At 40.7% G+C, this 20,494-nt stretch overlaps 1 protein-coding gene across 9 annotated transcripts in view; it reads left to right on the forward strand.

The window, feature by feature from the left end:
* Window positions 1-20,494, forward strand: part of DENND2B (DENN domain containing 2B) — a 178,302-nt gene that overhangs the window by 32,608 nt on the left and 125,200 nt on the right. The window contains exon 1 of one of the 9 annotated variants that reach the window (XM_049650540.1): window positions 19,734-19,850. The exons of the other annotated variants lie outside the window; for them this stretch is intronic. The gene's annotated coding sequence lies outside the window, so the exon portion shown is untranslated. Of the gene's footprint in view, window positions 1-19,733; window positions 19,851-20,494 lie in introns of those variants that run through there. 9 annotated transcript variants of the gene reach the window in all.

Below are 20,494 nucleotides of genomic sequence, written 5' to 3' on the forward strand. Positions count from 1 at the left end.
CCTCCCTTCCTTCCTTCCTTCCTTCCTTCCTTCCTTCCTTCCTTCCTTCCCTCCTTCTCCTTGGACACAAGAGGTCAGTGGGAGTAAGAACCAGGCTCCTGGGCCCACAAATGCTTTGGATGGATTGGTTGTGTTGAAGCTCGGGCCTACTCATGTAGTCCACATAAGTTTTCAACTGGAACTGATGAGTATAGACTAATACAACCCCTACCAAGCCAGTGAATTGGCACGGGGTATGATACTTTAAAAGTTTTTCCATCCTCAGGAATCTTTTTCCATCTCTAAGGGAAAACTTTAAAAGTCAGCATGTAAGTGAGAACACAGACCTTTAAATAATATCTCATACTGGATCTGAGAGTTTGGGTTGCAAAAAAATCCTGGAGCATTTAACATTCAACAAATACTTATTGAGCAGGACCTGTTAAACACCTAATACTGTGCTTAGTATTGGAACTTTAATCTTTTGATCATGCTGCATCAAATGTTATTAATAAGATATTAACATTTGGCTCTATTTCACATTCAGTTTAGCCCCCAACATTATATAGCTCGTCCATAAACCCTCAGTTAGTTCAGACTGTTCACTTACACTTGCAGTCACTTGTTGAACGTTTACTATATAAGAAGCAATATGATGAATGTTGAGGCAGTTTTGAAGGTGAACAAGGATTAGTGAGGGTCCTCAACTGGTCACCTGGAATATACCAGGTAGATCTGGCAGCTGTTAAGTTTCCTGGGATTCCTAGCCCAAGAGGAGGGGGTTTCAGCAGTAGTGCATCCCTCTTCACTTGTTCTGCTCACACTAGGTCCTCCCCTGTCCCCCTTGCCACTGTTCTCCAAGCCTATCTTTAAATTTAAGAGAAATCAAAATTAGCTCCTTTGCATTAAATTGGGGAAGTTCCATTAAGGGCAGCACTTCTCTGATGAAACTTTCAATAAAGTTTGAAATCTTTCCCAGAGAATCTCTTCTGTCTGTGTAATCTCAAAGAAGAGGCTTCTCCATGGGAACTTTCCTCCTTCCTCTGAAAGTTGCTTTGCCTACAGTTGGACACACAGTATGCAGCATTCGGTATTTCTCAGGCTCTTCACTTTGGCCTGCTTCACTGGCTCTTTGTGGAGATGCCAGGAGGGGCATGTTGCCTTGTTTTTATAGAGTGAATGACAAATGAGAGGGAGGCAATCATGCTAAATTTTCCCATCATTTGGAAAGGCAGCTGCTCAACAGAAGAGAGGCAAAAGAAGATGGATGCAGAAGAGTGTTTCATCGAGGCTTTGAATTGCCAATTGGAGTGAGGTTGTTTTCCCCTCCTTTGCTTGGTATCTGGAGCCAGTTTGTACATTGTCTGTTGGGGTTTGCTCTGCTTTATTCATGTCTGCAACAACACTGAGAAGCATATTTTATTCTTAATTTTGGTACCCTCTTCCTGTGGGATCTCAGCTATCTTCAGGGCTTCAACTATTTCCTTTTGTTTTTGTTTTTTTTTTTTTTTGCTTATTTATTTATTTTGAGAGAGACAGAGACAGTGCAAGTGGGGAGGGGCAAAAAGAGAGGGAGAAAGGGAGAGTGAGAAAGAGCACGTGCATGCAAGTGCATGAGTGAGGGAGGGGCCGAGGGAGGAGGGGAGAGAGAGAATCTTAAGCAGGCTCCACACCTAGTGCTGAACTGGCGCTCCATCTCATGACCAACCCTAAGATCATGACCTGAAGCGAAATCAAGAGTTGGATGCTTAACTAACTGAGCCACCCTGGCACCCCTCAAATCCTTTTTATACCACTCATTATATGTGATCCTGGACAAGTCACTTAACCTCTCCGTGCTTCAGTTTCCTCATCTGTAAAATGGGGGTAAAAATAGTGCCTACCTCCTAAGGTCTTTGTGAGGACAAATGAATTAATATATGTACAGTACTTAGATGACCTGGCATGTAATTTAGTGTGTATAATTATTGCTGTTGGACAGCTGGGTGATCTGCAGGCCTCTCAAAATTTCCCTGTTTAGTTTAGTACCTATCTCTATAAAGCTGTCTTTCTTCTGTATTCATGAGCTCCTTTATTGATATCAGAGTCATCTCTGATTTCTCCTTTTTTCTCAGTAATCATACTCGAAGTCTTGTCAGTTACATTTCCCAAGAGTCCTCCTCACTGTCTTGCCTCCAACTCAGTTAAAGATTTGACCATCTTTTTTGTGGAATGCATCCTTAATGTCTCAGAATGCCTGCCCCTGGATGTTTTTCAGTCAGTCTCTCAGGCTGCTCCCAAGAGTGATCTTTCTAAAGTAGTTTAATTATCATAGTTCCTTTCTAAAAACCCTTTCCTTTTTTATGAGGAATAACATACAGTAAAGGGCACAAATATTAAACATATAACTTACTGGCTTTCAGCATTTGTAGTCACCCGTGTAACCACTCTCAGATCAAGATATAGAACATTTCCAGCTTTATGTCTCTTTTGAGGTAGAATGTGCATTCCTACCCCTAACCACTCTTTTATTACCATTTGTTTTGCCTTTTTTCTTTTCAAATCTTTACAAATACTTAAAATAGAATTCTTTTTTCCAGTTTTATTGAGAAATAATTGCTATACATCACTGCATAAAACTAAGGTGTACAACATGATGATTTGATTTTCATGTATCATGAAATGATTATCACAGTAGGTTCAGCTAACATTCATCTTGTATAGATATAATAAAAAGAAAAGAAAGAAGGACAGAATAAAGAAAAAAATTTATCCTTGTGATGAGAACTCTTAGGATGTACTCTCTTAGCAGCTTTCCTGTATGTCATATAGTGGTGTTAGCTATGGTCATCATGTATGTTACGTGCATAGTGCTTATTTGTCTTGTAACTGGAAGTTTGTATCTACTGCTAACCACTTGTGTATCTCCATTTTGCTTTTTCTTGATCTTTGTGTAAATGAATCATAAAAACCCTTTATTGATTCTTCTTGTTCTATATCTTTGACAGAGTAATTCTAAACTCACTTAACGTGACATTCAAATATGTTTGTCATCTGGCTTTTACTTCAGGTCCTTTGCACGTAGCCTGCCCTTCCTGCCATGCATGTAGTGTACAAACACAATAGGCTCTTTTTCCCTTTCATTTTTTTGTGCCTGATATTCTCTTGGCCTTCTACTTCATTCCCTGGCAAATTCATCCTTAAAAACTCAGTTCTAGGCAGAATCAAGCCCTTCTCTGTTCTCTGGAGGCATGATTATTATAGTTGGTTACTTATTTACATGTCTTTCTCCCCTCCTTATCTTTTTCTAGAGCCCCCGGGTGGGGGGCCCCCCCCCCCCCCCCCAGTTTTACACAGGTAATTCATATTTTCTCCAGAAAAATTAGAAAACAGAAACAACAAAAAAACCCCAAAACCCATTATATAGAGATGACCATTGTTTACATATATACCAAAATATATACCAACACTGTCATTCATTCACAAAATAAACATTCATTCACAAAATACTAAATATCTACTTTGTTATTTACATTTAGTCCCCCCCCCCTTTTTGTTGTTATAAAAACACTGTTGAACATCCTTATGCCTATATTTTAGTGCAGTTCCCTGATTATTTTTGGAGGATACATTTGTAGATGTAGATGAAAGAGATGAACATTTTTAAGGACTTTTGATACACTTAGCCAAATCACTTTCCAAAAAGTCTTTACCCTGGGTACACTTCTGCTAGGGTAAGAGTGAATGTTTTCAGCTGTCTCTGCGAAACTAAAAAGAAGGAAAATGGTATTTTGTAAATCTGATAAGATAAAAATGGTTTTGCATTACTGTTTTAATTTGCATCTCTTTGATTGCTACTGAGGTTGAGTATTTTCTCATATGCTTAATACCATTTAATTTATATTATATAATTTATATTTCTTATGTGATTTATATGTTCATGTATTATATTTGTACTGATTTTATCAATGTTTTTAATATTAAGGATATTAAGTCATATATACTACATATATATCCCTCATTTTGTCATTTATCTAACTTTAATTTGTTTCTAAATATAAACATTTTAAATAATTTAATGTAGTGAAATGTATTAGTCTTTTATTATTGTTTAAAGTTTATTTATTTATTTTGAGAGAGAGAGAGGGAGAGAGAGTGCACGCATGCAAGCATGCATGCATGGAAGAAGGACGGAGAAGGAGGGAAAAAGAGAATCCCAAGCAGGTTCTGTGCTGTGAGCCTGATGCAGGGCTTGATTTCATGAATCATGAGATCATGACCTGAGCTGGAATGAAGAGTCAAATGCTTAACTGACTGAGCCACCCAGCCACTCCAAATTTATTAGTCTTTTAAATATGTTTTTTTACCTGTGGTGTCATTCTTAGAATGATCTTCCTGAGGGAATATTAGATAAATATCCATTATATATTTTTCTACTTCTTTTGTAATGTCATTTTGTGCATTTAAATCTTTACTCAATCTGGAACTTATTCTGTTACAAAATCATACTACTAATGATAGCTAATTTTTTGAGTGCATATTATATGCTAGGCACTTGCTTCACTTATACTGACTCATTTAAACTTTCAACAAACCTGTGCTATAAGCACTGTTAGTATCACTGTAAATTGACTTGCTGAAGGTTGCTCAGCTAGTAAGTTGCAAAGATAGGAGTCAAGTTCAGATAGTTGAGCCCTAGAGCCCATGTCCTCAACTACTCTGCTAACTTAATTTTTTCCCAATGACCTAATGTCATTTTTTAAGGAATCCATTCTTTCGCCACTGTTTTGAAATTGCCAATTTTAATCATATGTTAAATTTATACAAATACTTAGGTATGTTACAAACTTTTGTTCCACTGCGCTGTCTTTTTGGTGATAATGCCACAGTGTTTTAATTTGTGTAGTTGAAAGATGGTATTCTCCTCACCTTTGCATCCCCAGTGCTTAGCAGTGACTGCTGCCTTGTAGGTATTTAATGAATATTTGCAGAATGATGTCACTCTTGGAGGTTCATGGATAGAATTCAGAGGGTCTGCAGCTTGGCTAGGAAAAAATTACATCATCATTTTCATTGACCCCAGACTGAAATTCAATATTTCTTTTAATTATGAATATAGGCAATAAAGCACAGTAGTAATAGCACTACCTTTGACTTCGTCATGGATATTTGCCAGGGTGAACCTTAGGTTAAAAACTCTTGCTTTATTGTATTTCTTTCTTGGGGCCATTTTATCTTTGTGTCTCATACCTAGGCAGTGACTTAGTAGTAGATGCCCAATAAATATGCTAATTTTAAAAACTTTTAATTTTCAAATATGCACAAAAGTCAAAGAACTGCATAATGAACTCCCATAATGACTTCTTCATCCAGCTTCAAATATTATCAGCATTTTTCCAGTTTTGTTTTATCTATCTGTCCTCATTTCTGGATTATGCTATTTTACCCAATGATATTTCAGAAAGCAAATCTAATTGATAAGGACTTGAAAATATATAGCCCTTCTTTTTTTTTTTTTTTTTTTTATATTTATTTAGTTTTTGGGAGACTGCAAGCAGGGGAGGGGCAGAGAGAGGGGACAGAGGATCCAAAGCAGGCTTTGTGCTGACAGGCTGATAGCAGCGAGCCTGATGGGGAGCTAGAACTTACGAAATGTGAGGTCATGACCTGAGCCTAAGTCGGATGCTCAACCAGCTGAGCCACCCATGCGCCCCAGCCCTTCTTTTTTTTTTTTTTTTAATGTTTGTTTTTATTTTTGAGATAGAGAGAGACAGCCTGCTCATGAGCAGGGGAGGGGCAGAGAGAGAGGGAGACACAGAATCTGAAGTAGGCTCCAGGCTCTGAGCTGTCTGCACAGAACCTTATGTGAAGCTTGAACCCAGGAACTGTGAGATCATGACCTGAGCCGAAGTCAGACACTTAACTGACTGAGCCACCTAGGTGCCCTCGAAAAACATATAGCAATTCTTAATAAATTTAACAAAAGTAAACGAATTCCTCGATATCATCTGTTACCCAGCTTGTATTTAAATGTCCTCTATTGTCTCAAGGTGTCTTTTACTTAAATTGGATTTTTGAATTGGGATCCATGTAATACCTACACTTTGTATTTGGTTGATATGCCTCTTCTTGCATGTTAAAGACATATAAATTATTTGTTAACTTATCTTCATGTTCTGATACTGCTCCCACCCTCCTTCTCTGTTGCTTACTTTGGTATATTTTTACTGGTAACTTATTGTTGACAATTGCTCTTTTCCCCATTTAACATTTTATTCATCATTTTAGTAAATTGTTGATTTTGGTTATTTAGTCTTATTTTTAAAACTTGCGTCATTTAAAGTTGTTCTTTCAGCCATATTTTGGACTGAGGTATGTGATGCATAAATTTCTTAAGATCAAAGCTCTAACAGATACTTCTTTTTCATTTTCTCGACCAGTCTAACCTTGTTAAATAATTTCAGGTTGGGGTGCCTGGGTGGCTCAGTCAGTTAAGTGTCTGACTTTGGCTCAGGTCATGATCTTGTGGTTTGTGAGTTCAAGCCCTGTGTTGGGCTCTGTGCTGATAGCCCGGAGCCTGGAACCTGCTTCAGATTCTGTGTTTCCCTCTCTCTGCTCCTCCCCCACTTGTGTGAGTGTGCTCTCTCTCTCAAGAATAAATGAACATTAAAACAATTTTTTAAAAGTAAGAATTTGGGGTAAAAAAGTAGTTTCTCTGGGGCACCTGGGTGGTTCAGTTGATTAAGCATCTGTCTTCAGGCTCAGGTCATGATCTCATGGTTTATGAGTTCAAGCCCCACATCGGGCTCTTTGCTGTCTATATGGAGCACACTTCACATCCTCTGTCCCCCTCTCTGTCTGCCCCTCCCCTGCTTGCACTCTTTCCTCTCAAAAATAAATAAATAAAAACTCAAAAAAATGAAAAAATACTTTCTCTGAGAGTTTTATACACATCTGTGGGCCTTAATTGTATCCTCTGTAGAATTGGAAGAAATTCAGATTTGGGTCTTTTCTACAGGCAGAATTTTTTCTTTTCTTTATACTTCAAAAATATGAGAATGTGATAGTGTTAGTCTGTGGTTGTTGATTTTTTTCAGAATTCCATACATCTTTTGTATTTGGACCAAACTCTTTTTTCTGGACAGTTTGCTTCCATGAAAATTTTAATTACAGATTTGAGCCCATTTGCTGAAAGACTTCTACTATTTGCAGGGTGGTTCTCTGAGCTGCATTCCTTCTCATGATTTTCAGCTTGTACATTCTTGAATCTCTTTTTATCTTTCATTAATTTCTGCATATCATATCTTTTTCTTGATTTCTTGATTGGTAGCATCACTTCTGTTTTTATCACATTCATCCCTTCATTGCTTTAGTATGGACCTCCTGTTTTTACAGCCTGTACTCGTATAGTCATTATGATGGTCTGTTTTATCTCCTTGAGAATCAGGAGATGCCAACTGTTCTGATTTGATTGATTCAAATTTGAATTGAATTGATTCAATTCAATAAATTTGATTGATTGTTTACTGTGGGGAAGGCATTCCATTATAGGGATTAGCTTTGTTTTTGTTTCCTAAGTTTTTTTTCTTTGCTTGTATCTTTTTCCTGTTTATTAAGTTTTCTAAGTTTACTTGTTGATTCCCCTTTCATAGTTTCAGACTATTTGGTTTGCACTGTATTTACTGAGATTTGTGAGAAGTTCTTTTCAATATATTGAGATCCTATTTCAGCCTCATTATAAAGGGTTAAGGAATTGAGCCATTTTTAATTTTTCTGATGAAACGATCACCTAATTATAAACCCCCCATTTTGGAAAATGACTTCATAAACGAGAAGTGAAATTCCAGATTCCCGTTTCATTTTTTTAAGTTTATTTATTTTTTATTTATTGAGAGAGAGAGAAAAAACATTAGAGGGGCAGAGAGAGGGGGAGAGAGAGAGAATCCCAAGCAGGCTCTGCACTGCCAGCATGGAGCCCAATGTGGGGCTGGAATTCACAAACCACGGGATCATGAGTTGAGCTGAAATCAAGAATAGGACGCTTGGGGCGCCTGGGTGGCTCAGTCGGTTAAGCGTCCAACTTCGGCTCAGGTCATGATCTCACAGTTTGTGAATTTGAGCCCCACGTCAGGCTCTGTGCTGACAGCTCAGAGCCTGGAGCCTGCTTCGGATTCTGTGTCTCCCTCTCTCTGCCCCTCCCCTCCCCTGCACATGCTCTGTCTTTTTCTGTCTAAAAAATAAATAAAAAATTTAAAAAAAAAGAAAAAAGAATAGGACGCTTAACCCACTGAGCCAGCCAGGAGCCACCTCCCCACCCTTGTCCCATTTCACTTTTGTTAAGATGAATTTGAAGGAAGAGCCCTACCATGATGGGAGAAAGCTCTGTATGAACATGTGGCTTGTGCTTGAGAGACAGTGCTTGGGCATGCTTCTGGAGAGCTTCCTGACTCCTGTAGCCTCCAGGTCTGTGAAGGCAGTTGCGTTCCTGGTGTCCCCTTTCTCAGTCACTCTGCTCCCACTTGGCTAGAAGTGGGAGAAGGCATTGCTGTCATTCATTCTGACTCTTTTGCCATTTCTGTGTCTGGTGTTTGAAAACTCCCAGGATAGCAAAGGAACAATTAGGAATATTTTTTAAAAAATGAATGACTCAGGGCACCTGGGTGGCTCAGTCGGTTAAGCGTCTGACTTCGGCTCAGGTCATGATGTCACGGTCTATGAGTTGTAGCCCTGCGTCGGGCTCTGTGCTGACAGCTCGGAGCCTGGAGCCTGCTTCGGATTCTGTGTCTTGCTCTCTCTCTGACTCTCCCCTGTTCATGCTCTGTCTCTCTCTGTCTCAAAAATAAACATTAAAAAAATTTTTTTAAAAAATGAATGACTTAGTAACAAATCCTTTCCCAAATGAGATGGTTCCAGTTTTTGCTTTCAACAAAACTGAAAGAGTTGCCCTCTGGTAGATGATTTAAAATAATTAAAAAATTTTTTTTAATTATTTATTTATTTTTGAGAGAGAGAGAGAGAGAGAGAGAGCGAGCGAGCATGCACACAAGCCGGGGTGGGGCTGTGAGAGAGGGAGACACAGAATCTAGAAGCAGGCTCCAGGCTCTGAGCTCTCAGCATAGAACCCGATGTAGGGTTTGAACTCATGACCTGAGCTGAAGTCAGACGCTCAACCAACTGAGCCACCCAGACATCCCAAAATGATTTTTGAATATAGATCACTGTGTAATTTGGGCATCTAACTCAGAGTGCAAAGATTGATATTGCTATAACAAAAGTTCTTTCATTCCTATGTAGTTATTTATGTGAACAAAGTTTTTTGGCCCTTGCAACATATAGACTAGAAATACAGAAATTAATGCATTTATAATAGAATTTTGCTTTTTATATTTAATACAAATTTGTAATATGAATGTTTTGATCAGTTGCATAATAGTAATAAATATAATGAAAACTCAATCCAAAAGAAATTATTTTTTGGACATTTAGGGTCTATATCATAGGATTTAAAAATATGTAAATGTATTTATATATAATACTTATATTGCAGAGAAATGTCAAAAGTTGATCACTAAAAGATTTTCAAGCATAAATATTAGGATAAAATCCTGAGAAGGAAGTAAAAGGTAAAAGTTCATAGAGAAGAAGGAATGGGTATAAAATTTCATGCTTTTTTTTTTTTTTTAAATGGATGGTGATGGGGTGCCTGGGTGACTCAGTCAGTTAAGCATCTGACTTCAGCTCAGGTCATGATCTCACAGCTCATGAGTTCAAGTCCCGCGTTGGGCTCTGTGCTGACAGCTCTGAGCTGGAGCCTGTTTTGATTCCGTGTCTCCCTCTCTCTCTGCACCTCTCCTGCTTGTGCTCTGCCTCTCTCTCTCAAAAATAAATAAATAAATATTTTAAAAAATTTAAATGGATGGTGATGGATTGTAAATCACTATGGTATTCAGACTTCATTGGATGAATTTGGACTCATTTAAAAAAAGAGTAATGTAGTACTTTCATTTTAAAACGTCAATATTTATAAAATGCCAATATTTATAATAGGCTAGAAAGCATATTTCTACTACTGTTTATGATGCAAAAACATATGTTTAAAAGTAATTTTTAACTTGGACATATGGGAAGAATACTTGTTTTGTAAAATTCTTTTAGGGCAACATGAGAAACATTTATAATAGAGTATGATATAGGTGATTAACTAGAGGAGAAGGAGGAATAATAAGGAAAAGATGCAAAGGAAGCCCCAGGATCACAGAAAGCAACCAGAGAAGGTGCTATTGGAGCTGAATCTTGAGGGACAATGGGAGTTGGCTAGCAAAGTAGAGGTGGAAAGGAAGGGGGAACAGTGTATACAAAAGACCTGGAGGTATAAAAGAACATGGAGACTTTGGGGGAGATGGCTGGAGTGGCATGAGGTGGATGGGGATTTACAGCCAGCCTGACAGTACACTTTGATGGCCTGGAAAGCAGAGGTGATGGGGGGTGGGGATGTGGAGGGGGGGGGGGGGGAGTGGAGGTCTTTTGAGGGAGCTCTCGCTAAAGGCCAGGCAGGAGGTAGTGAGGACAAGTGCAGTCCATTAATGGTGCTTTTTCCCCAGTGCCTCTTTTCCGTACTGGTAATCTTCTAGACATTCTTACAAATGTAGAGGTTCTTTTTTTTTAATTTATTAAAAAACAATTTTTTTTAAGTTTATTTATTTTGAGAGAGGGAGAGAAAGAATCCCAAGCAGGCTCTGCACTGACAGTGTGTGTGGAGTCCGATGCAGGACTCAAACCCACAAACCAAGAGATCATGACCTGAGCTGAAATTAAGAGTTGGACGCTTAGCTGACTAAGCCACCCAGGGGCCCCACAAGTGTAAAGATTCTTATTTATATTCTGCTAGGGTAGAAAAGTGAGGTTCTATTCCACTTCTAGGTTTTGTACGTCAGTAGTGATGTGCAGGCTGAGATTAGCACTAGAGTCCAAGGATTCTTTCTACACACTGGCCACATGTTTAGTTGAGGCCTTCAGCTTGTCATGAAAAAGGCTGACTACGTTTTTAGAGCCCAGATTTGAGATCCTTGGGCCAATAAAGGGTTTACCCCCGCTGATTTGTAAATTTGTTTATGTGAAAAGCTTTTACAAACTTCTACAAATTAAATCAAATTTAACATATAAATTTAACTAAATCACCCTTATAAAGAATTCAACTGTATAAAATTTCTTTGGTCCCAGAAAAGGTAGCACACAAGGGCATACTTCTGGCCCATCTGGTACTGGGAATTCTTTTGTTTTCATGATGGAGAAGTTCCCCATTATAGGGATCAAAATAAGAGGGCTGTAAAATAAGACTATGTATAGTCCAGAAAAAACAGAAAAAATTGACTACACTTTTTGCCTGTTTGAAATATTTGTTCTGCAAAGTGATAGAGCCCTGATTCAGTGTTTGCATAGAGCGGATTGAATGAACTCCAAAAGGAAATCATCAAAGGGTTGATTTGATACCACACAGAAACACGAGGTGATGAGATGAGTGGTTTTTCCACATTTTAATATTTTCCAGGATGACACTGAAAGCCTTGCCCTTAGAGAACCCGGAGCCACCTAATAATTCATCCTTCCAGGCTCTTAAGAAGGAGAAATGGAAGATTTATACCCGTTCAGTAGCTGCCCTGGGCCTTTCCTAGGAGAGCCTGGAAAGGAATTGAGGACAGCCATGGAAATATAACCAGCAAGGCCTAGCTCTTGGGGACAATAGGAGAGAATGCTGTCAAGCAAGTACTGAGTCAGTTCAGGAGACCTATTCTGTGCTATTCACTACTTAACACTTTCCTAAATCTTACTAATTGTCTCAAAGAGGAGGAAGTCAGGACTTGGAGAAATCAAGGAACTTGCCTGATCCAGAATTTGAACACAGGTTCATTTGATTCCAAAACCCTTTCCACTACACTGTGATGCTTCCTTGTGCTGAAATCACGGAAATGAGCAATATTCTGAATTGAATCAGGGAACTTATGGTATCCAGCAAACTGTTCTGAAAAACTCTGAGTATGCTTTATTTGGAGGCATTTGGGGAGAGGAGTAATTCTGGCTAGGAGAGAGGAATTGGGGGGAAACACTAGGAGTTCTTCAGATCGTCTGTTTCATGAAAAGGGATTTTGTGTTGTGGCGTCTAGTCCTTGGTGGTGGCTTGGAGGAAGTGGCTCCTGAACTCATTTGCCATGAGTAATCCTTGTGAAGGAAAATGCGAGAAGACTAGCACACTCCAGGGATATGGGATTTCACAAAACACGGTTTTTGTTTGTTTGTTTTCTTGAGGCCAACATGGGATTCCCAGATTAAAATTTTCTTCTCGGGGAAAGAGACTAGAAATAAACAAAAACCTCAAATCTTGTATCTTCACATCATGTAAGAAAGGGCATTTGAAAACTAGACTAATAAATAAATTAAAACAAACAAGTAAATAAAATAGGATGAAAGGGCAAGCCCTTTCCAAGAAAGTACCTTATCCTCCTCTTGTACAAAATTAGGTTAGTTTTAAAATATTTTGAATCAAGAAAAATGACAACATAAAATTTATTGATGTGTTTGTCAGTTTGGGAACTTTTATTTGATGGTACAGTGTTAGGAGGGGCTTGCCTGTCTGGTTGTTTCATACTTTTTTTCTTTTTTTAAATCACAGTTACTGTTGATAGTCCATTTCAACAGGTGTGTTGATGAAAACAGCTGTCAATAGTTCACTCAATATGGAATATTCTGGTGAATGGAGAGAAGGGGAGTAAGAGCAGTTCTTAGCTTTCGGTTCGGTGGCCGGGCTAAGAAGGCAACACGAGTTGTAGCTCTGTGGTCTGATTGGTAAAGGCCAAGGGGACAGTGCCGGCTGCAGGGACCTGGCTGCCCCTGATTCCCATGCTCCCATGTGGGGTGGGGGGTGAGGGCTGTGTAGGCCTCTCACTGCCCAGTATAGAACAGGTGGGAATTCATTTGAGAGAGATGCTGCAGATGGTAAAAAAACAAAAACAAAAAAATCTTTTATCATGGCCTGGACCAGTATTTAAGGGAACCACTCCTCTGAAGGAATTATCCTGTTTGGTTCTCCAAGATAATCTAAAGGCAGAGGCATAGACAAAGGCCCATTGTTTTCTCCAGGGCAGCTGTTTATTACATTGGTGCTTAGGAGGGGTGTGGGAAGCCAGCAGGACTATGGTCTAGGTGCTCAGATTTGGGGGTGGTCCTGCTGCTCTGCCTGGTTGTTTTCTTCTGAGTCTCTCTTATGGGAACTTGGGGCAAACTGCATTTTCCTCCAGGCAGTAAAGTCTTAGCTTCACCTTCTACAGGGTCTCCATGCCCAGGAGTTGTGAATGCCAAGTGCCTGAAAAAAAGCCTAAAGGCAGCTTGGGAATTCCCCAACGCTCCTAGCCTGCCTCTCTTGTCCAAGGGAACACTTACCTTCTGCATTTCCACGGCCCAGCTAGGGGAAGTGTGTGTTTTGGCCTCTGGAGAAGGGCACTTTAGCTTTCCTGGCCTGTTTACATTAGTTTGGTCCTTTCTGCCTTTGATTACAAATGAGGCCTTGGATGGGGGATTTCCCTGCTTCCATGGAGGTCACTCCTTCCTTTTGTCTGCTTTCACAATTTTTCCACCTGGAGAAGAGCTGTCCTCCCCATCCTTCCCTCCCCTCCTCCACCCCTCATTATTAAAATACTGTCCTTGGCTTAACTCTTCCTGTCATAGACTTGGCCTAGTGGATCAGTTCACATTCAGGAAGCAATTAATCTGTCTCCTCAGATTCTCTTTTGCTGTGTTCTTTGACTTAATTAGATCTTTTTTCATTTGCCTGTCACTGCCTTAGTTGTCAGTACTCTCCCTAAGAAAGTGTTTCTTCCAAGCCCAGAGGCTGGACTGCTTATTGGTTCTTGTTGTATTGATGCAGGATTTCCTGATTCTTTGGAATGTCTTGGCTGCTCCAGTAAAATGTAAACTCTCTGAGGTTAAGAGCTTTAGATTCGTTCTTTCTCTTTCCCCCAGTCTATGGTATAGCATGTGAGAAGAAAGGTGGGCTTTATGGGGACGGTGACCACCACTGGCAGAATTTGCCAGTGAGGCTACCTCATCCTTGCTCTCAATGTCAGCCTGTCCATGTAGAGCACAGCCACAGCCATACCTTCTCTGAGGCTGACATCACTGTGTGCTAGACTCTGGGTCACAGTAGGTAGGTACAAGAGAAAACTCTTTTGCCCTTAGGGGCAGTGGTAGAAGGCTTGCCTGAGATCTCTGTGTTCCTTTGTGCTAACTCCCCTTTTCTTCTGGTTCATTTGAACAATCCTGCTTTCAGAGCCTCTGACAGAGTTGAGGGATCCTATCTGCACTTTGAAGCCTTTTCTTTCTTAAAAGTCCTTGGAAAGCTCAAGTGAGTTTTACTTGATGGTAATAACTTTTTCACTCTGCTCAAAGCTTTCACACTCTTGGGAGAGCTTCTCTCTTGGGTAATTGAGGTAGAATTTTTTTTTTTTAAATCAGTGGACTTCGTTCTGTATAGTGACTTCTTCTATTCCCTCACGTCTTCCTTCAGATTGATCTTGGGTCTTGTTCTCCCTTTGGAAGAACTTTGTTTGGGTCCCTCGAATTTCACTAATGACACTCCTTGCTAGTGGTTCTCTGCCTCCAGCCTGTCTACCCTCTCCTTGAGTTCCTGGTGCCCATCTTGCGCCCATAGATTTCTGTCTTCACAGCTTGGTACTGTCATATATTTTCTTCTGGCCTCTGTTTGTCCAGTTCTTAGATGGCAGTCTATTTACATTCATTCACATTTAGACCTAGAATCCTATTTTTAAATCTCAACTTTTTTTTTTTTTAATTTTTAAATCTGATTCCCTTGCCCCTAGCGTGTCTTCAGTTTAAGACTGGGTCTCTTCCTCTTGTGCCACCCACATGCTGGCCTTAGCAGTGGTCTTCCCTTCAGTTTCCCCGTATGCTGCTCCTACCTCACTCCCACAGTCTTCCCCTCCGGCATAGATCACAAAGGAAATATTTAGTTAGTCTCTGCCAAACATTCTGGCCGTGTTGTTTTGCTTAAGAAGACATGCAGATAAACTGTTTTGATTCTTGGTCTTGGTGCTCTAGGGCAGATGTTCCTCCTAAAACGGAGGTATTGTGGTCAGCCAAAACAGTGCTGGACCAGAGTTTGGAGAATTGGATTCTAGTCCCTGCTGCGCTATTAATTTGTGGTGTGATATTGCGCAAAGCACATTTCTATGTCTCAATTTCCTTTTGTCAAAAGGGGCCTTATGATAAAGAAGACAGGAATCTATGGGCATGAGATGGGAACCCAGAGAGTAAGTCTGGGGGACCAAGGAGATAGTAGACAGGTTCGAGGTAGAGAACCATTACTGTGAGTATCATTAGTGGAACCAGAAGGAAATGCAAATTCAAATGCAGATAAAATTAATATATATAATCACTTTGAAAAAGTATAAGATGTGATAACAAAATGGTGGAAATTTCTTGACCAGGATGACTTCAGGGAGAACTGCCTTGTCCATCCCTAGGGTTGCTCTGGGTCTACACCTATTTGCTGTCACCCTGGGGATGTGGGAGGCTTGGCCTTCTGCGGGTTCAGTTCCAGAATTCCACCTCCCACCTTCTACCTCCTTCATAACCCCAGGAATATTTGAAACTCAGCCCAGATCCTCACCTGGCTTTGATTTCCTCATCATGTGGAGAATGGTCCTTGGAAGTTGTAGTTTCCAGAAACCTTAAATGTTTGCTAACATGTCCAACTTCTGCATTTCTTGATAACTCCTTCTGTGCATGGCTGTGTTCCAGTTCTTGTGCCCTAAAGGTGATTCCAGCAAGAAGGGGGGAATCTTTGGGGGATCCTATCACTAGAAACTAGGAAATAAAAAAAGACGAAAGAACTGAAAGATGCCCTCTTGGTGTTCACGAGAGGCAGATGTTTGAAGAAGAAACAAAGTGGTTTAACATCTTCCTAGGTAAACCACAGCCCCATTACACCTACTCAGATAGGCAGAGCTACATTTTTCCATATCCCTACCTGTCCCCTTCTGAAAGGATTCTGGAATTTAATCAGATCTTGCCTAGTTTATATTTTTTTATTTATAGTTAAAGATTTACATTGGTTTCTTCCAGCACAGAATGAGTTGGACAGAGATAGTCTCCAGAGTCTTTTGCTGTTCTGTGATCCTTTGTCAGACATAATCAGCAGAAACTTTCCTAAATGAGTACAGAGGATACTTGTCTCTGCAGGGTTAGTGATATGGTCTTGTACTCACTATTGCTATGCCCAACCCTGGAGGCTCTCAGGCTGCTGAAACAGAACTGAGTGGAATAGTTCTGGGAGTAGAGTTATGTAATTGACTCTGTATACTTTCTCTTTTATATATATTATATAAATACATATAATATTTAATATGTATAATATATATATAATATATAATATATATACATAATACATAATATATAATATATATATATGGAGAGAGAGAGAGAGAAAGTGGGGGAGAGGGACAGAAGGAGAAAGAGAGAATCTTAAGTAGGGTCTGTGTTCTGTGTTCAGTTTGGAGCCTGATGTGGGGCTTGATCCCATGACCCTGGGATTATGACCTGAGCTGAAATCAAGAGATGGACGCTCAAACGACTGAGCCACCCAGGCACCCCAACTCTGTATGGACCCAACTTTCAACTGGACATTATTTACTATTCTGCAGTTCTTTATTTATCTCTAAACTCTGTGATATATAGCAGAGTTCCCACGCCATATTTTTTTTACTCCATAAGCTCTGACTCCATCTTGGCCCTACATCACCAATGAGGGTGTCTTCTCCTTTACTGGGACTGGTGGAGCTAGGTGACCTCGAACTCTGGGATAGTTCCTGTTCTTTAGGTAGCTAGATATTCCAAATCATCCAGCTCCAAGGGAATAGGCAGTGAGCGCTTTCTGTAGGCTTTATAAACATGTTCATTGTGAATGTCAACATCATCTGGGCAAAATAAGAGCTTGACTTGGGGCTTGATAAGGGTTATGAGCCCATATCTGCCTATTTGGTACTTTCCATCATCCCATTTGGTCTTAAGCCAAGTTGTCCAAGGCAGATGGCACACCTGGTAGTTGTCAGGTGATGCCTGATGTGCTGATGTGTCCTCTCTGCCACTCTAGTTCTGGATCCTCATGAGCCCTCTGGCTTTTGTGTCTCTCACCAAACAGAGCTCATACTGTCAAAACACTGTCAGTGTTTTTTAAACCCTACTCACGTCCTCTTTAACCCTCTTCTTCCATCCTCTTTCTTTCCTACCTATTTTGCTTGGTTATCTCAGGAAGCACCCTCCTCACCCCCTTGCCTCTTTCAGTGTAGAGTAAAATCTAGCCCTAATAGCTGAGAAGTAGGGCATCCAGAACACGTTGAAAAGTCAGACATTTGGGAATGAAATTAAATGGTGTGAAAAATTAGTGGTACACATCTTGTCCTTGTAAATACCTTTTGACATCCCTAAAAATTCCCATCTTACAATTAATCTGTCCTTCTTCCATGACCACAACTTTAGATATGTAAAAATTATCTAATTTTATCTTTCTTCTGTTTTGTTTTATTCCTAGTATTTACACAGGTATTTTTGTACGTTTATTTTACACAAACAGTATTTTGACCGTGTTATTTGGTAATGAGCTTATCTGGGTATTCAACGACCATGTCTAATATTGTTTATTTGGGAAAATGTCTTCAACTTTTAGAAGTGACTCACTGATAAAGGAGGTATCAGTGAAAACATAGTCTTCTCCCTCTGGCCCCTGCTGGTGCTGGTACCTTGGAAGGGGCTGACTATATATATTCCTGTCATCTGGAGAAGAAGAGAGGTGCTGCCAGGCATGCCTGGAGCTAGATGAGGAGAGTGTGGTCCTGCTCCTGCCTTTTGTCTGAGTCTCTAGGAGGGACCCAGAGGTGCTGGAGTATGCCATGCCTGCCTTTGCCTAAGCTCTCTTCCCCTGCCCTCCACACTGTGTGTCACTTCAGGAAATTCAAGACACTTCAAGACTGAAGAAGTACCCCCACTTTGGAAATCATGATCTAATTATGATAGGTCCACATCCTTTAAACATGTTGTTTGGTGGAGTTAATTGAAAAATCCCTTCCTATTTTGAATGGGAAACAATACATTCTTGTGATGCTATATCAGGTCTTGAATGGAAATCTTCTAGTTTGAGGCTGTGTACATTTCCAGTGGGAGAAATCTGCTGCCAATTTGTGAAAACTGAAGATGTCCCTGTGCTCTGCGTGTAAACTGTAGCATCTCAATTGGAATGAGCAGTTCAGGAAAATGGAACAATTTTTTTGAATAAAATTCTAAACTTCACTAGGTTCCAAGTGACTGGGAATTTCCTGTTAGAGTGGGAAAGCTCATCCATGTGTTTTTGCCTGGGGACAGTGTGTGTCATTTAGTTCCAGAGAAGTTCGTCCATAGCTGATTTCCTCCTTCTTTGTCTGTCTTTCTCTGGTGCCCAGGAGTGGTGCAGTATGCATTTTGATCATGGTTGGGGAATAAAATCTGTAGCCTTAGGGGAGGGTGAAACTAATGGTTCAAAGTAGCAAACCTTTCACCTTTGCCTCATTGGTACCAAGCTGTAAGTAACTGAACTAATCAGCTACAGACGCTTATTGTGCAATTTTGAGGTGAGCATGGGCAAAATCCCAGGGACTGGGAGGCAGACATGTGGCTACCAGAGAGATGACATCAGCTAGTTTCCTGGTGCTGTGGAGGAAGGGGAGATTCCAGGTGCTCAGCTGTCTTCCTGCACGTGGGGGTGTCTAATGCCACCCCCAGTCCCGTTGGCAGCCAAAGCCTTTGCTTGGGAAAAGCCTTTGTCTAATTCTTGCCCCCTCCTGTCCCCACAGGGACCTGAAATTAGAAGGGGTCTTGCAGCTTTGGCTGTGGAACAGAGCTTTGAGGAAGGAATATACATGTGTGTCTCTATGTGTCTCTGTAGTTTGTGTTAATGCTAACAACTGATGAGGGTTTCTAAACTGAGGGTTGAATATGAGATGGGAAAGCATTATCTGCAGTTTTTAGAATCTGTATTAGGAATTGTCCTTTTCTTGGAAGGGAAAGCATTTTATTATTTAACTAGTTTTTTGTTAAAATTATCTGATTATTTTCTTTTGATACTCTTAATGTGATGACACTTAGTATACAACAGGAAGGCATTTCTAATTTCCTTTCTGTGTTCTGTTCCTTCTCCTGGCTTATCCTGGAACAGAACCTCACAAAGCCATAATCTGTGACAATTGGAGACAGCACTTCTGCACGGAAGAGCTTCCTCTTTGCTTAGCCTTGCCTTGTGTATGGGTGTCTAGGAACTGCCGTGAGGCTTCTTGGGAAGCCTGCACCCCACAGTAGGTATGGAAAAAGTTTTATGACCTCTGAAGCATGACAGAGAGAATAGAGAATAGAGCTGGGAGGTGTTGGAGCCTGTGAAACCCATCTGCTTACCAGCTTTACTTTCCTGTCAGATGTTGGGTACCCAGTCTGGTTCTACCCTCCTCCCCTAAGAACGTGGGAAAAAATGAAGCTGCTGCATGGAAGGCAGGTGATAAAGCCATCGGCAAAAGCTTATACTCAGAGGTTCAGACCTGAGTCTGGCCTGGCTTGGGTTTCTTTGGGGTTGTCAGTACTTAGGGTTTGTTTCTAAGACTCTTGCTCACATTCAAGTATAGCCACTGCTTACTTGAAGCTGTCTGGGGCCAGCCCAGGCGTGTTCTATCTGGGCGTGTTTCTACTGCTGTACTTTTCTCTTCTTTTGGGCTTTCAGATAGGAGGACCTTCAAGGTCTCTGAGCTGCCAGAGTCCTTCTTCTGAGAGCCTGGTTCCTCCCCTTCTGCGCCCAGGAAGCTGTGGTAAGCTCTTGGTTTCCTTCTTAGCTGGGCACTTCTGGGAAGCTGTCTGCATTCCTTTCTGCCCAACTCTGCCTCCGGGACTCTGTGGGGTGCGGTTGCTTCAGTCCTCTGTGATGAAGAATGCTAAGGCAGTTCCACAGAGGCCACTCTCTGGAGATGGCCAGGAGTGTGAAGGTAGAATTGCCCACTCTCTGGAGATGGCCAGGAGTGTGAAGGTAGAATTGCCCTTTCTTGCCACCCTGGAAGCAGGAGCTTGCTTTTCATGGGATGTGGTATGGCACTGATTTTTCTTAAAACTTTCTCCAACTTGTTTCCCCGTCTCCTTGCTACTCTGTAAGGGAGTGGGGAGGAAGCCTGGTGCTCAGTTTCCTGTGATCTTGCTTTGGTACTGGAGATGGATGCAGCAGATGCCTTTTGTGAGGAAGGAGTTTAGAGGCAGGTGAGAGAATCTGTTTTCTGGTTGCTGTATAGCTGGGTGTCTTCCCAGGCTGGGTATGTTCACACTGTGAATGGTTTATGTTGGCATCTCCTCCTTAAAGGCAAGTGCCACTTTCACCTGGTTTAAAATCTTAACGGAGGGCACCATCATCAGCTCCTGTAAAGTAACAAGGGCCCAAGAGAGCATTAAGAAGAATGAACATGCT

Source organism: Panthera uncia, chromosome D1 (assembly GCF_023721935.1).
Source record: "Panthera uncia isolate 11264 chromosome D1, Puncia_PCG_1.0, whole genome shotgun sequence".
In the NCBI taxonomy this organism is placed as follows: domain Eukaryota; kingdom Metazoa; phylum Chordata; class Mammalia; order Carnivora; family Felidae; genus Panthera; species Panthera uncia.